This window comes from Hyposmocoma kahamanoa, unplaced genomic scaffold (genome assembly GCF_003589595.1).
Source record: "Hyposmocoma kahamanoa isolate Upper Pololo Valley unplaced genomic scaffold, ASM358959v1 80, whole genome shotgun sequence".
NCBI classification, from domain to species: Eukaryota; Metazoa; Arthropoda; class Insecta; order Lepidoptera; family Cosmopterigidae; genus Hyposmocoma; species Hyposmocoma kahamanoa.
Genome location: NW_020654051.1, coordinates 709,847 through 722,334, shown reverse-complemented (window position 1 = coordinate 722,334; position 12,488 = coordinate 709,847).

The following is a 12,488-nucleotide window of genomic DNA, read 5'->3' as shown; positions in this document are numbered from 1 at the left end:
ACAGCTTTAAGAGCAGACATATTTGTTTACCCTCCGTCGCTGTCGGAGACTACTTTCATATCGATTACTTGTGACGTTACCATTGTCACTCTCTTTTTTCTGACAAACCACACGCAACTCGTTTGGTACGAGAAGCCATGGAGATCACTGAGTGCCAAACGTTTAACAGTGCCTGGATCTGGTGCTCTAGAGCTTACAATAATATAAATAAAAATGCTTCGACTTCAATTTCTTGTGTGCATACAGTGCAGATTAAAGCTGTCGTCTGCCGCCGACCAGACAAGTGACCATGCAGCGTGTATCCGAAATATCGGCAAAATAAAAAGGATTCATATCGTAGTAAGAAGCCTGTAATTCGTGATAATTTATCTAATGAATAACCGCTCACGCGATACATGCAGCCATAGACGCATACCACACCTAGCGGTGCCGGTGATGATTTTATACCAATTTATCGGATATCGAAGTTATAACAGGTAAAAGAACTAATATTAATTGCTACTTCGGTAACTACTCTAGCAAACTATAAAGTTTTTAATGCCTGGGTCTGTCATTTAAAAAAATAAACAACTTCAAAAATACGTCACGACAATCGTATGTGTTAATGTTTGGGCTGGTGATTTCGGTGTTTATTTATTGAAAACATACCGTAAGTAGGGTTTTTAAGTTTACCCTGAATATAAATGTTTATAAACTATACTTTAAGGAGTAATTTCGTTAGAACCACTCAAACGGAATATTATCATATTTATCCAAGTACACCAAAAATTTCATTAGTGCTTTTTAAGTGCAGGATTTGCGGTGTATTACTGCATTTTATTTGAAATGTTTTTGTTGGTAGTACGGAGGGTGTCTATTTAGCAATGCAGAATAATAATTTTTATTTATAAAAACTTGTATTTAAACTGAATGCTTTTCTAATTTGCGAAACCAAATAGCCGCCATTTTGCGGTGGGATTAGCGCATCGCGTGAGCGGATAACCACGAAAACCTTTAAATCGATTGTCAATCATGTCTTCTAATAGAAACACACAGTTAATCATAGGTGTCTCCAAAACTTCTCTCTCTTTTGAGGAACGGATTAATACTATCATGCATCCAATGCGGATTAGGAAATTGTCACGGCTCGGAAGAATTACATACACTTTTACAACATTTACTAGACTTTATTTCACGGTAAAAGCAAGTGATAAATAATAAATAGTAAACTAAAATGCACAAATACAAAGAAAGCTCGACGGTACAGGCCACTAGATGGAAATGACTTTCTACATTGAAGGGAAGCGTGGTACTTCCAATTTATCTATTACAGCAATTTAATATTAGCCGAACTTAGATCTCCTACCATAACACCACGAATATATAGTAAAAATAGACTACGTAGTTAGTATTTTACCAATTTTAATACCAAGAAATACCCCAATAACTTTTGGGCTGAAAAATGCCAAGTTTCGCTATAAAAATGCTATTTGGATTTTATAGGAATCATTCTCATATCTGTTTGTATGAATCAAGTAGATTGGGTCCGAATTTTATAAAAGTACGTGGGGTGAGATCAAAGGGATCGGTCAAGCAATCTTTGATTCGCATTTAGGGCCAGCGCTCTTCAACATTGAATATGCAAAAATTTTAAATTTCTCAAAAAATAATTATAATGTACCAGGAAACTACCTTAATTTCCTTGTTTTAAACTAAGGAAATCCTTGTACTATGAGCCCAATTTAGGAGTTCGTTTTCCAGATTGGGAATCGAGCCCGGGAATAGCTCCTCATCTACCGCTCACAGTGTTAACGAGATCGAACACGGAATGACAAACAGATTTAAAAAATCCAAGCCACAAACAGAAAATCAAAAATCTAAATTGTTTTATTTCCTTACACACATACTTACACATCACATCCGTTTCCCATCGGGGTAGACAGAGACCACTGTCTTCCGCTTGCTCCTGAGACACACCTTCAGCACGCTTTCGTACACGTTTTTCTGCTAAGGGAACTCTTGACCTTTCTTTAGGACGTCCTCAACTACTTTATTTGAAATGGAATGCAATGATATTCTGCCACAAAGAACACACCAAAAATAAACACAACACATAAGCCACACGTTAAAGGAAACTTGTATCCCGGAAGTCATAGAGCCCGTGATGATGATTAGGAACGCACTAAAACTTAACAAACATACACCTGAATAGAAGCAGTAGAACTGGAAACAATAAGTTTTTCCTGAGTTCACATTTATGCCACATTCTATTATCTGTATTTTTACGGTCCACTACATTCCTACATGTCTGGCGCACCCTGAGCAAAAATCGGCGAGCACCTTACGCCGACTGGAAAATCCTTTCAGCACGCGTACAACAAGCATTATAGTGTATGCCATCAATACGAAAAGAAGAATCGTAGATTCAGAAGTGTCAATCACCAGAGGGAGTGGCTTGCGTATCGATTTTCTATAGGATGCATTTTCGAGGAGTGTGCGCAGAAAACTGCACAATTAAGTTTCACCCTCACATTTGATCGACTCGAACTTTGAAAGACTCCATTTTCGTCAAAACTCCGGCCATGTCATTGACCGGCTGTTGGCACAAAGCGACTTCCTTCATTTTTCCTAATGTTTTCGAACGACATAGGATTGGCACTGCCGACATACAATCAGGGCCACCAAAAGCTAGAGTGGCATTTATTGGATTACATTGTCGCTTAACATCGGGTTAGATTGTGGGGAAGCGTTAGTTAGATATAAATTAATAAAAAAATATCGTAATATAATCTTGTCATACATTGACAACCTCTGACTCGCAGCTATAAAATAGACTTTTTGCCCTTCCAGTTATTATGATGGCGGATTTCCGCTGGGCATCGGGGGTTTATTATTTTCTTTGAAGTGTTTCTTTTATCAGCCCTATCGAGCCCCCACTTAGATATGCTTATTTATCCATATATATCGAGAATAAAAGGTTTTTTTTTCAGGTGAACTTATTGGGGTTCAGATTTTTATCTTTATGGAGCTTTGATTACTTTGGTTTTTGTTTGATTGCCTTGGAGTTGTTTACAATGGACGACGTCTATGGCGCTAGAAAATGTATTGTAAATCTTTGTATTATTATCGATCTAAATAGCGTGAAAGTTCAAAGCTCGATGACTAGTAAAATGTATGATATCGTGTCTATGCCCGAAATCTTAAACGATAAAAGCAACTTGCAAAAGCTTAAGTCACTAAGTGATTCCTTTAATAAAAGAAAATTAAATGCCGGAAATTCATTAAAAGCTGTTAGCAAAGCGAAGCAAATACAGCCGCCTCTGTCGCAACGAGCCTCGACATCTTTTTATTAAAATAACTTCTTGTTACCTCACTGGGGTATATTTTCAAACACATTCGATATCACTTCGTTAGATTGAAAAATTACACGTAGTATTCACTTGAATTACTTATTTGTAATGTTAATTAATTTATCTTTTAACAGAAGATTATCATTATCGCCCAAAAAACACGTCAACTAACGACCTGATCTCTTCAATTGATTGCCACAACGACCTTGGGTATTGCAGGCTAACTTAAAAGTAAAACTAAGTTTTATAGGAAAATATCTAATCTTTAACACTTCTGAACTTCATTCTCTGTTTAAATTTTTGTAGTTTACAATTTTCACGTCAAACGTCAGAATGACTTTTGAGTTGGAATGGGCAATAGCCCAAATGCAGACGAAATCCTGTATATGACAACTGTATCTAATTTTCTCCAGGTTTTGGATCCTATTATAAATAGAACCGTTTTGCACTATAAGTTCCAGTACATCCCTGGAAGGATGGAGTCGTCAAAGACCTGTGGGAGCTGAATGTGACCGTAAGAAATGTAGGGTAGGTACTTGGGTGTCTTAGACCATGATCCAATTTGGGTCGCTGAGCTAGCATAAGTAAGTAAGTTCCGGTACTTTCTTACTTGAAAATGTTATACAGTCATGGCACTTCCGTTTGTCACAACCAACAAACCTTTACATGTCATTTCCCGCGACGCTAACTGTCGACAAAATTAAATTTTAATATCGAACTATTGACGAACAGGTGGCTTTGATAATAGTTCCCTTTTGAGGCGATTGTAGGGTGGCCATTATTTCTAATTTTGTTAGTAAATATTTTAAAGATCTTGTCGGAGTTGTGAATTATCGTGGTTTTAGGGAGATTATAAATGCAAAGCCAATTCAAATGTTCTTGTCTTAATGATTTGTTTATTTTGTGAAGAACGATGATATTATCATATTAATGTTAAATACGTGCACTGTCAATGTGGTACTGCTTAGTAGTAGATCTAGTCACGTAAATCGTTAATTTCTTTTCCGTTTTTAAGTATTTTCGTACAAAATGAATAACATTTTATTCAATTTGACCAACTTCTACTGTCCCGATTTTGTCCGTCCAATACAATTACATGATCCTTACACGAAACTGAGTTGATCAGTACTAAAAAAAATACTATGCCAAAATTGTTTTCACAATAAAGACTAAATGGTGCTAAGGCAGGTTTTCTGTATCTCCTATAGTTTCGGATTTCAGCATACTGTGCCAGTTTAAAAAAACACGCTTTATACCTGTTAAGGTTAATATGCCTAATTCTTCTTCTTTCTTTGAGTGAGTAATTGAGAATCTTCAAACCTAAATGGCAATTCGTTTGGTCTCCCGTACAGGCGTCCCACTTCGTTAATTATGCTAATCGAATATCAGGTGGACACCGTAAAAGGGCGCTTCTGCCGCAACGCGGGTATCACTGCTTCTGGCGTCACCGCCGCCGTAAAAGTTTCGCGAACGACATTTAAATGTTACACCATTCATTGCCCTGTTAGACGCTTACAGCTTATCGATGATAATCTACCCTTTGGTGTAGTGTTAATGGACGCCTGAGGTACATTTCGATAAGTATCATGGACATATTTATAGGAATGCTAAAAAAGGTTGAATTATGATAATGCTCATTAGAGCCTCTGGTCATGTATACCAGAACCTTTAATTTGAAAAAAGAATGGCTCCAATCGTCTTTTGTTTTCGATTAAACGTTCTGGTATATGTCATTGGTTCATATGAAAATTGTTATGATATTTTTTTTTTCTTCAAAACCTACAAGCAGTAATGCTCGCAAAACTACTTGGCGGCAGAAATAGGTAAGGTGGCAGTACTTCCCTGGACGAACTCTTTCATAAGGAGCTCTACTGCTACTAAATGTCGACGAGTCTATAACAAACATCTTTTTCTACTTCTGTACTGTAATCTGTCAATTATAGTATTATATATACAATTTTGTAGGAGTATGTTTCTTTAAATATATTGTACCCCCTTTTATAAATTCAAATAAAAAAAATAAAAAAAATTATAATTTCATAAACCATATCACAAAGGCGCTCTTTTTAGTTCCGAATCAAAATTCCATTGTTTACTAAACTGAAAAAATTCAAAAAAGGAACGTAGTATTTTTGCAAATTAAAATATTACTGTACTGCCTCCTGATTGGTTAAATTGGCCTAAAGTTCTTGTTCAGGGCCATAAACCTTTGTAAAAAAAATATTGATATATTGGTTAAAATTTATGCGGCCCTTGGAGTATCCAAGTTTATCCTATCTCTCTGTTTTTCTTTGTTATGTAGCGTTTGTTTGTCTCTCGTATAATGTATGAAGAGGCTGTATGGTGGCACATTTGCGTCCCCAAGTGAATGGGTGAAAATTTATTTTAAAAAATGAGTTTGTCATGGATGGTTAATCAAATATACATTAAATATTGTGTTTCATTATTTTAATTACTCGAAAAAGTATTGTATGCAACCACTATAACCATTATATGAGAATCCTCATTATGCAACGATTGCGATTTAACAAAAGTTTAAACTTACTTTCACTTTGTCTTTTCCTTCTCTGAGAGGTATTTCAAATAAACATTCACAAATCTTAGAATCTAAAGTCATACATGTTTGCGAACAGTCTGCCTCGCATTTGAGACCAACAGCTTTCCCGCTAGGCCACCACCGCCCTGCTACATCCTTATAAGAATAATAAAATACTCTTCAAGTCATATAATCCTACATATTTTTATCGTCAAGCTTTGGAGAGCATTAAAAACGCATTTTCTGACATGAATCTTTCTAATTTTTACGCTACACGGCTCTGAATAGATATCAAGCGGAAAAGGCAGGGATATTATCGTACCCACGCACTGCAAAGAATCAAATAGAAATATATGAATAGCATTCACAATCGCGAGGCGCAGGGCGTATCCGGGAAGGGACGTAGAAAACCTTTCCGCTGGGGAGCGGTTTTAGGAGTTTGATTTTCTTTTCTTTGTACGGACTGTCACTTTTTGAGTCGCTAATTCATGTGCTGTACACATTGATTTACAATTATATGGACGTCGGGTCCGCGCTAAAAAGTGTCCGAGCTTATAGGGCGTTAAAATCGTATACAGAACGTCATTCACGCTTTAGTCTTCGTTTATTCGACTGACAGCGAAGCAAGCAAAATTAGACAGTACTGCGATGACATTACAATTTAAATTCAACGTTTTAGCTTTTTCATATTCCTTTACATGTCACTACGTTTAAATAGGTTGACTTGGGACATTTTTTTCGTGGTTTTTGTATTAGACCCGTCGTCCATTTATTTGTAAGTCAATGGCTGTACATGACGAAAGGTGCAATTTTGAGTTACTGCGATGCAACATCGAAGCCTTAACAACAATCTTAAGAGTTTATACATCCTCAAATGGCTTTGTTTGATTCCGCATGACAGTGAGAGTGTTGAATTAGTCACATTGGAAAAAATATTGTAGTAAAGTTGTGGATATACATTGACTAGAATACGATGTGAAAACACGATTCCTAAAAATTTTCACGACATAAAAAAAACAAACGTACCTTTTAAATTTTACAACAAAAACCGCTGTATTCAATGGTACTTTATTATAGGTACTTATAGGTTATTATAGGTACTTTACATATACCAATGATTTTTTTACATCAACTGATTTAAATAGAATACGTGTAGTATACGACATACATTTTTCAAATGGATTGAATTTCGTTTTTCGAATTAAAAATTAATTCTGAAAGAAAGCCAGGAATAATATAGTACGGGAATAATTTTAATTCGAGCGAAGTTAGTATCGACTCTGAAGAAATGCATTACACAAATATATAACGTCACATTTGCGTTGCACACAATTTTAATGTACATACATTTTTTTAGCAAAAAATTTACGAATGAATGCTAACTACTAAAGACGAATTATATCTCACAGTTAAAATATTATAATCCCTATGCTTATAGATATATGTACATATTATTTACTTCAAGTTAGCAAAATCTTTAATTCACAACGCCATACACTCTATATGTGTATGCCTCTAGCGTGAGGCGATACGCCTACTGGTATTTAATAATCTCGGAACAGAGTAGTAAAAAAAGTACGTGGAATTACATCTATTTGACAAGTTTTATTGAAATCGGTTACCGGAAAGTGCGCAAACCCGGATTCATCCCCTAGTTCGCTACTATACGGGACTTGACACAGGAGATAATAAAAATCGGTTCTCACTACTCAAAGTATATTGAGAGAGAAAAACGCCTTGAATTGGAGAATAGCAAAATCAACCATTAAAATAATTCCTCCTTATAATAAAATTTAGGCGCTATATAAAAAAATGAATCATCATGCGTGAACCCTTAGAGATAGATGATTTTCTTCAAAATTAAATAGGACTACTATGGAGGTACCGTCTTTCCAACAAAAAAAGAATCATCAAAATCGGTTCACAAATGGCGGAGTTATCGCGTAACATACATACAAAAAAAAGAAAAAACATACAGTCGAATTGAGAACCTCCTCCTTTTTTTGAAATCGGTTAAAAATGAAATTTCGTGAGCGACATCAACTTCGTTAAATGATTTCCTGTTACACAGGAAATGTTTCCATATATATAATTTTATTTACAGTTTATAAAACACTGAAAATAACGAAATATTTAATACCTAATAATTATTCTAAAAGGTAAACGTAGTAATAAAATCTTCAAAGATATGTTCTCAAGCGTGGACTAATAAGACCCGTGGCCATTGGGACGCGTATGGGTTGATGAGGACTCTCTTTATCAAACAAGTTTCCCACGAAAAAAAAATACAACCACAAATATATCACAAACAGAAATTCACAAATCACTGCATACACTAGTGGCGTAGTCGCAAAAACTTTGTCACACATCGACATTTAGCGAATAGGCGAAGCGTATGATCGCCAAAGGAGATGTAAAGCCACTACTTGAGTAGAAATATTTTTAACTGAGCAAGGTCGGTAGTTACTACCTAGTTGAATATTCAACCGATTGTATAAAAAGTACTTCAACTTCGTATTCATAGAATAAAATTTTTCACAATGAAAAATACGATGTTTTCGTTTTATTGTGACGACCTCCGTCATTGAGTCGCTTGCACACCGATTTTCATGGTGTTGCTTTTGATTCCCGGCTGAGTCAATACAGAAAACCGTTTCTATATTATCTCTGGTTTGGGTATTTGTGGTACCGTCGTTGTTTCCGATTTCCATGACACAAGTGCTTTATTACTTACTTCGGGATTAGGACAACGTCACGTACGTTGTCACGTATATTGCCTAATATTTATTTATTATTTTCTGAATGAACTAACATGCAGAATTAGTTGGCTGAGCGCTAAGGTAGAGAATAGCAGCGGGGTCGTGACGATCTGGGGGCCTCCCATGAGCTTATAAGCAACCAGCCAAGTTCCATGCAATTTTGATCGGTAAAACTGAATTGCCTAAATTCGTATCATGATGTACACAAAGTTGAACGGGAATGGCATGGCTGAATGATGAGTTTTACTTTTTAAACGTTAATTATTGTCTCTGGCTGGCTGGCTGACATCTAACAAGAGCGAGATGGAACTACATACTAAATCTTAGGAAAACAGACAGATGTACTATCCTGAGAGCGTTCAAGCACTATTAACCGATTGTGTTTTGTGATTTGTACTTGGTCTTTCAACGACTTTTTAATCGTAGCGCCGTCTATGAGAAATCTATTGCAGATTTATCACCCAGTTAGTACCTTTACAGCTACCAGTCCTGGCGAGAGATGTCGCTATTCACTGATGTAATGAAATTTTTATTGAATTGATATTCAATTATTTTTTGTGAAATTACTCCACTAGTTTGTTATAATTATTAATATAAAGATCGAACACTAAGAAAAAACACTCAGAAAAAATTCCTTCGATCCGGTCGGATTCGAACCGACGTCTTCTTGCATACCGTGCCAGACGCTATACCAACTAAGCCACGGAACGAACCAACGGACCTCACGAATTTCTCTATGTGCTTGCGTCGTGTCTTTGTACTTGGTCTTTCAACGACTTTTTAGTCGTAGCGCAGGAGTGGCAAATACCTATTTTGCCACTCCTGGCGATTTGCTAACGCATTATAAAAGATTCATACAACACTCCGCCCCCCATTTGTTCACAACTACATTTTTCACAAAAATCTGAATCGCCGTCCGCAATAGACTATAAAAACCGGAAATAACGTGATAAATCAAATATGGCGCTTGTCGCTTCCACCGGAAGTGCGTTGGGGGCTCGGGTTGTTTCCTTTACGCTATATCTATGTAACTTCGTCACATTTACGCGTAATTTTTTTAGAATACGTGAAAAATCCTAACGAAATATCATTTTCCCTGATAATAAATCCTCTGCTGTCTCAGGTTGTGCCACTCTAGATATTTTCCAGATTATGGAAATTTGCACACGCATTCGTGGAGCTAATATCCACCGCATTTAGAGAATTTTCTACCAAACACCTTACAACTTGTGACCAAAAGAAACGTGACGAAAAAATAACAACCCAGAGTCCCGATGCGATTATTGTCGTCCTGACTTTGAGTTTTTTTGCTTATTTACTGGCGGAGCTATATGATGTACTTCATAAGGAAAATGGCGGAGGAACGTGTGCGGAGATTTTTCCTGTGATTTTTTGTAATAACACGAAAATGGTCGACAGAAATGACGATTACAATGGTCTTTTTTCTTTTCTATTGGTAGTGTTAGTAAGACAAAGTTTATCAAGGATTGTGGGGTGGCTCCGCGAATAGCGAACAGGCAACATAAAGTCTAAATAGAACCTGTTCCGTGGAACTATTTAAAATGCTTTACGAAATGAAAACTACTTCTGCTGATGGCACTATCGGTCTGGAGTCCGATCTGTTGCGTGACTACTGTCTGAACAGTCAATTGGACCTTAACCCCTCCAAATATTTTTTTAATGACTTTTTCAAACAAGTTCTAAACTATTTCTACCTCTTATAGTTTGAAAAACTGAATTCTAGAACGAAAGACAGTCATGAGGAATGTGGGTGTCATTCATGATTCAAAGCTTTGATGCTCGTAGTGATGATGTTGTTTCCAATACTAAGTCTCTTGGATTCGTAATGCGTAACTCAGTCTGTTTCTCAAAACAAGAACTTGAATGAATATTATATTGTGCATTAGTTCCCGTAAAAAGTTAGAAAATGCTTCCCAAACCTGAAATCCGATACACCAAGATTATCGAGAGAATTGAACGAGACCAAAATAAATTTATTAAATTATCTACTCTATCTCTTGGATAACCAAAAAAGAACAGTGTGATTTCACTTGTGCACTTACCGCGCTGGTTTCGACTCATAGCATTGGTGTACGGCGGCCGATATCTTCATTGTTATCGCTGCGGTTTTCGTGATACGATACGATTTCGGGCAGTTGAGGCATGCTCCTTGAAATTTATTCAATGATTATTAATTATTTTATTTTTATTTATTTATTTATTTTTTTTATATAATCCAATCTAATTAATCTGATATTTTGATTATTTGTTAATTTAATGATCATGTTCCATCATTTATGTTTGTATTTATAATATAAATTTATTATGAGCTCGATATTATACAATACTTACAAAATACTTTAGAAATATACAATACTTTAGAAATACACTAGTAATAGCTCTAATCGTAATAATACGTACCGTTATGGTGTAGGACACTGCGTGTTTCATTCTGTAAACAAAACAACGGAGCGAACTGCGTTGTGCTGGCTGTCGAACAGCGTCCCCTCCCCCTTACTTCTCCCCGCGCACCTTTCGTCACAATCCGACTCGGACGAGGATCGAGAATAATTTTATTTGTTAGATAATTACGTTACCACACTATAAACACACACAGAGGGTATATTCATATTTTATATATATATTTTTGTTATATTTATGTAGATTTAATATAATATAACACACACAGCAGTAACACAATGCACAAAATACACTTACATAAACAAATATTTAAGTAGGTAGTTTATTTTATTTTGCGACACACACGTCCGTCACTCATCTCGGATCTGGGCTCATTGAAAACCAGCGCCACAGTCAATTCTGGCTGTGGTAAAAGCTGAATGTAGTCCTTTTGCGTACGCCACGACTGCACAAATGACTGAACAATTTGTTGTTATTTTGCTTTTGTTTTTTTTTCTTTTTTTCCTTTTTTGTTTGTTTTGATAATTTTAATGTTTTCTTTTTTCATTTGTTTGTTTTACGTATGTCTATTTTGTTTATTAATTATTATTACTGTTATTATTTTTAATTTTAATGTTCATCGTACTGTGTTATAATTCATTTTTTTTTGTATCATGTGTTGTGGCGTCGCAATAAATGTCTATTCTATTCTATTCTATTCTATTCTAAATTCTTATGCTATAAAATGAGTAAGTCTTATAATTCATTCGACTGCCTACGTTCTGTAAGAATCTGAATCTATTACCTCTAAATATTCTCTAAAAATATATGACATAGCGTATATTCTAAACATCATAAACGGCAATGTTGATTGCCTTGACCTATTGTGTGATATTTCGTTTAATGTACCTACGCATACTATGAGACACTATCACCCTATTGCAATTCCCTTAGCGAGAACTAATTATAGACAAAATAGTTTTCCACGTAGAGCTAGCAAACGCTTGGATAGTGAGCTGAGCAATCATGACCTGGATGTTGATTTGATATATTTAATTGTAATGTTGATACGCACTCACGGACATTCTATTTAATATTATTGAATAGTTCGTAAATGTTGACACAGGTATTGGTTTGTTATATATTTGTGTAAATGCATGTTGTTAACAAATACTGTTTATTGCGCGATTGTTTAATGCCTGTGTTTGATTTTTCTGAAACCATAGGCGTAAACCTGTAATTGGCTTTATGTTACTATTCCTGTTTATTAAATGGTTGAAGCTGTTGGTTTTTCATGAATAAATAAATCTGCTCTCAATAAATTCAAGAACAATATAACACGGCTGCATTCAACAGCAACACTGGATGATATAATAAATCAGAAAATAACATACTTTCATTACTTTAATCTTGATGCTAGCTATACCTACTTAATTAGTTTAAAATTAAGAGTTTATTTATTAT